The 5459-nt window shown below is 42.8% G+C and overlaps 1 pseudogene; it reads right to left on the bottom strand.

The window, feature by feature from the left end:
* Positions 1–1277: 1277 nt before the first annotated feature.
* On the bottom strand, positions 1278–1863 carry LOC110301074 (annotated as a pseudogene).
* Positions 1864–5459: the final 3596 nt, after the last annotated feature.

The following is a 5459-nucleotide window of genomic DNA, read 5'->3' as shown; positions in this document are numbered from 1 at the left end:
CGCAGAAGACCTCTTTATGCTGGATATGGTGGTGCAGGTATGTAATCTCAGTGCTTGAGAGGTAGAGGCTGAAGGATTAGTTTAAGGTCATCATCCAAAGTCAAAAAGGGACTCTGAGGAAAGCCTGGGCTACACAAGAAACAACAAACAAACAAACAAACAAACAGAGAAGCAAGAAGGAAATGTCAGACTGGAGTCAGAAGTTAGAAAAGGCAGTGGCAGAGACCGAAAGAGCCCATTCTCCAGGTGATATATGGTGCTTTCTGGGCTTAACCTCTGGGTTCTCTCCTCTTTCCCTGCTCCTCCTGACAGCCATTTTTGCATATTCTCTTCTACTTGTCTTTTGTACATTGGTGTTTGGTGAGATTCCAGCCTAAGCCACGCTCTCTTCCCTCTGAGCATCTTCTCCCTGCAGGGTACAGAGAAGCCACTCGATAAAGGTTAATTGATTCTATTTTCAGTGCTGTAGCGACGCTGTCAACTCCTCTCAAACCCAAACTCTAGCCACACATTTATCTATGATCTGACCAAGCAAAGGTGGTGTGGCATCCTGTGCTCACTAATGTGGGTTGTATCAGCCTATCACTGTAGCCCGAGTCTGTGTGGGGGTCACTGGCATTGTCCTCAGGCTTAGCAGGATTTGGATGGCTATGTAGTGTGAATTTATAAATCCAGTTAAGGAAGGCAACTGTTAACCAGGAGTTAACATCCCTCCTGTTCTTAAGGATTCGTAAGTAAAGTCGTAGAACTCTGCACGCTGTCAAGAAGTCTCTGCTACATTTCGTCTTGATTAATTGCTCATTGTCTGATGGTTTTAAGGTTTGTAGGCATCCTCATCAGCCACCGTAGTGGTTTTCCTTCAGGGTTTCTCGCTGTCATGGATTTTGACAAGAAAGCCCTTGGTAGCTGTGAAAATTGCTGAAGAGAATGAGGCCAGAGCCGTGCACAGCCCTCCAGATAATTTGATAATTTCTCCACTCTGCTCTGTGACTAGTAAGGACACTCTTCGTGTAATGGAATCATTTACTCTGGACGCTAGAAGGACATGGCGATTTTACTCAGGCAGGAGGGCTAACAGATGAAAAGACAGACAGGTACACTAGGTCATTTCTCCATAGCAGTTAGGGGGAGGAGGTGTGAAGTTACTCTAGGCTGGTCTATGAAATGTATCCCTGCCCTCTCCGTTTTCTTTCTTTCTTTCTTTCTTTCTTTCTTTCTTTCTTTCTTTCTTTCTTTCTTTCTTTCACTATGAATGACACTTTATTCAGTCATTTTCTTTACAACGGAAACTCTGGGAATTCAAAATTAACATTCTTGCCTGTGAGCTTCTTGTACACATCAGAAAAAGTTTCAACCTTGTGTTCCACGTTGTTCTGCTGTGCTTTGTCTAAGTGAACTTTTATGAGCCGGCTGCCATCCAGTTTCACACGGATCCTCTTACCCACAATTTCACTTGGGAAGACTAAGTCCTCAAGGATGGTGTCGTGCACTGTTGTCAGGGTGCGGCTTCTGGGGCTCTTCTGCTTATTTTTCGTACGGCTTTTCCGGGTTGGCTTGGGCAGAATCCTCCTCTGAGCAATGAAGACCACGTGCTTCCCACTGAACTTTTTCTCCAATTCACGAACTAGCCGGACTTGGATTTTCTGGAAAGATTTAAGCGGAGGAACTGGTACAAAAATTATGATAGCTTTCCGACCACCACCAACTTCAATTTCCTTGGCTGCAGTAATGTTGAGTTCCCGCAGCTGCGCCTTGAGATCGGAGTTCATCTCCAGCTCGAGCAGCGCCAGAGAGATGCCAGACTGGAACTCGTCCCGGGTTCTCGCTATTGGGCTTCACGATCTTGGCGCTCGAGCTGAACATGGCCTCGTCCTGATAGATCGCCGGCTTAGAAAGAGGGACGGCTCTCACGAGAACCTCCCTTTTATTTCTATGATTTATTATTTGTTGACATATTAAAAAATCACCCCCATCAAATCTTAGAGCACAAAAACATATGTAAACAGATGATTGGGGGTAGGGGTGGGGTAAGGCTTGGTGATTAAAGTACTTGGGTAAGCACAGGACCTGAGTTTACATCCACAAACACACATGTCAAAGCCGGATGTGGTGGTATGTACCTATAACACCAGTGTACGAGGTAGAGTCAAGAGCATCTGGGAGCTCACTGGATAGCCAGTCTCACTGAAATAGAGAATGCCAGGGCCATGTCTCTCTAGAAAGCCTGTCTCAAAAAATAATATGGGGAATAATAGAGGAGGACATATACCAACATCAGACTCTGCCCTTTACATGTGCCTGCAGATCCCACAGAAACTCAGGAGAGAGGTGGGCAGGAGTTCTCAGGTAAGGCTCTGTCATGAAACTATGCTTCAGTGGCAGCTGTCGTCTGAGGCACTGACTGGGGCTGGAGTATTCAGTTGCAAGCTCTCATGGCTGACACAAAGCACTGGCCCTGACAAGTCACATTCCGCACCAAATGTACCTTTCCGTAAGGCTGTCTGAGGCCCTAATAACATGGCAGCTGTCTTATTCCAACGTGTGTGTGTGTGTGTGTGTGTGTGTGTGTGTGTGTGTGTGTGTTTGGGGGGTTGTTAGAGCTTTACCTTAGAGGTCACACTGTCTTGTCTCTGTTACATTCTGTGGTTACAGAGGTCAACTTCATTTGTTGTGGGGAAGGACTATATAGTAGTTGGATATCAGGAGAATGGGGACTCTGGGGCAGTCTTTCAGTGGCCTAATGTATCTGGAAGCATCACAGCCAAGACTCTTTTTGCCTTTGCCTCAGATAGACCTATCCAACCTCTGAATACTTCCCATCTTCATCTAGTTCTTTCCCTTTCCAGTGCAAATTCCATGCAACTGTCTTGGGAAAGCACAGCTCTGATGAGTTCATCCTTATTACTTTGGCCTCTGATGTTTTATAGAGAGTCTGTGTTTCTTGTTGATAAGATGACCAAAAATTTATAATACACTGAAGAACAAGGTCAAGAATGAAATGGGCTGGTTTTTTTAGCAATCATACATAAATCAGAGATGTAAATTAACACTGTCTTAAGGAAACCAGGAATTATGATCTTTCTGGCTATCAGTTAAGAAGTAGCACATTTTTCTATCTTCTGGTATTTTAAATCCTGACAAGAGCTTTTCTTTTAGAATATTTTGTCTTACTAGCAGGTTTAATAGTCCTTCTGTTTAATACAATGTTACCATGCTGTGTTTTTTCTAAACATGGCCAAACTTTCATCTGTTCTTGGCATTGCATAGTCTATTTTTTTTCCAGATAGAATAGCCTCTCCACTCCATAGCTTATGCTTTTCAGAACTAAAAATCCCTCCCCAGCATAAGTAACAACTCACAAAAGCTCCCTGACTTACAGAGAGCTCCGCCAAAAAACTCTTCTCTCCTCTAGCTGTTGTTTACTGCTTATTCAACCCAGTGGAGGAGCCTTGTGTATTTCTGAGCTTCCTGAGTCCTGTAGGTTTCATGAGCTTTCTAATCCTCATGAGTTTCCTCAATTTCTCTAGTCTCAGGAGTCTTTTTTGATCTGCCAAGGAGTAAGTCAATTTAGTGGGAATAATTACACACAACAGAAGCTTATTTCTTTATGGTTCTGGAGGTTAAGGAAATCAACATCAAGGTGCCCACGGATTTTGTGCCCAGCAGGTCCCTGGGTGTTTTGTTTTGTTTTGTTTTTGGTATATGTGTATATTATATTTTCTTAATTAATTGATTGTTTCATATATTTACATTTCAAATATTGTCCCCCTTCCTGGCCCTGTTTTTATGATGGTGTCCTGGCTGTGTTAGTTTTTGATAAAAGCATATAGTTGGTCATTGTGGTCTCTAGGCTGAGATGAACCATGATTCATGGTGAGACAGGAGCTTTATCAGAGCCATGGCCATAATAAGGCTTTGTAGCCATAAAAAATGTGAAGCCTCAAACAAAGCAATTCAAAGTTTACCAAAGTCTGCCTCAGTAGTGGCTGTTATAGAGGTTTGAACCTGCAGTGACACAGTGGGTAGTTGATGTTAGGTGTAAGCCCTTCTGCCATAAAATAAAATAAAATAAAATAAAATAAAATAAAATAAAATAAGAAATACTCATCAGCCCATCATCGGCCCCCAAACCCAAACACCATTGCATTCGCCAGCAAGATTTTGCTAAAGGGACCCTGGTATAGCTGTCTCATATGAGGCTATGCCAGTGCCTGGCAAATACAGAAGTGGATGCTCACAGTCATCTAAAAAATGGAACACAGGGCCCCCAATGGAGAAGCTAGAGAAAGCACCCAAGGAGCTGAAGGGGTCTGCAGCCCTATAGGTGGAACAACAATATGGACTAACCAGTACCCCCAGAGCTCGTGTCTCTGGCTGAATATGGAGCAGAAGATGGCCTACTAGGCCATCACTGGGAAGAGAGGCCCCTTGGTATTGAAAACTTTATATGCCCCAGTACAGGGGAATGCCAGGGACAAGAAGTGGGAGTGTGTGTGGGGGGGGGGGGGAGGGGGGCAGGGTGGGGGGAGGGTATAGGGAACTTTCAGGATAGCATTTGAAATGTATATAAAGAAAATATCCAATAAAAAAAAGAAAAGAAAAGAAAAGAAAAGAAATATTCATCAGGGAACTATGTTCCTAAATCATTGTGATAAAACAGAATTTCCTCATATAGCAGCTAAAGATACTGAAGATTTTCTAGAAGGTCAAGCTAGAAAACAAAACAAAAAAGTGCATGGTGAATTTTACATTCATGTTAGTTTATATAGTTGCATGTCAGTGATTTATGATAAAACACCTCAGAGCTGCAATTTTTATAAAATATGATTCAGCATAAGCCAAATCAAAACCGTGGCATATTTTCTTGTTTAAATTTTAGGACTTTAAAACTAGACCTTAGCCCTTGGAGATTTATATTCAGTAGTGACAGATAAATGTACCGATTTAAATGTCACCCTAGTTTACTATTCATTTAGCAAAGGACTTGGGCTGCTGAGGACCAAATCCAGGGCCCCACATATCTCAGTCAAGTGGGTAACCACTGAGCCACATCACACAGCAAAGAAATGGTATTTGTGTGTGCTCTTTGTGGTAACCAAAAGAGCCCTGTCAGTCTAATGGAGTAGATCATGAGAACTACTGTGGTTGCGACCCCTTTGGGTCCCGAATAACCAATTAACAGAAACATCAAATCATATATCCTGCACATCAAATATTTATTTACATCAAGATTTATAATAGTGGCAAAATTCCAGTTATGAAGTAACAACAAGAATAATCATATGGTTGGAGCTCACCACAACATGGGGAACTATATAAACGCGTCTTGGGATTAGGAAGGTTGAGAACCACGGGTCTAATGAAAAAACAGGTAGCCTGGAAACTAAACATGTGTTGAGTGTGTGGTGGAATGAGCACCAGCAGCTAAGCAGGGATTCTTCCCAGGTACAACCTAGCTG

The sequence above is a fragment of the Mus caroli genome, chromosome 9 (genome assembly GCF_900094665.2).
Source record: "Mus caroli chromosome 9, CAROLI_EIJ_v1.1, whole genome shotgun sequence".
Classification (NCBI taxonomy): Eukaryota; Metazoa; Chordata; class Mammalia; order Rodentia; family Muridae; genus Mus; species Mus caroli.
This window is presented reverse-complemented; position numbering and strand designations above follow the sequence as displayed.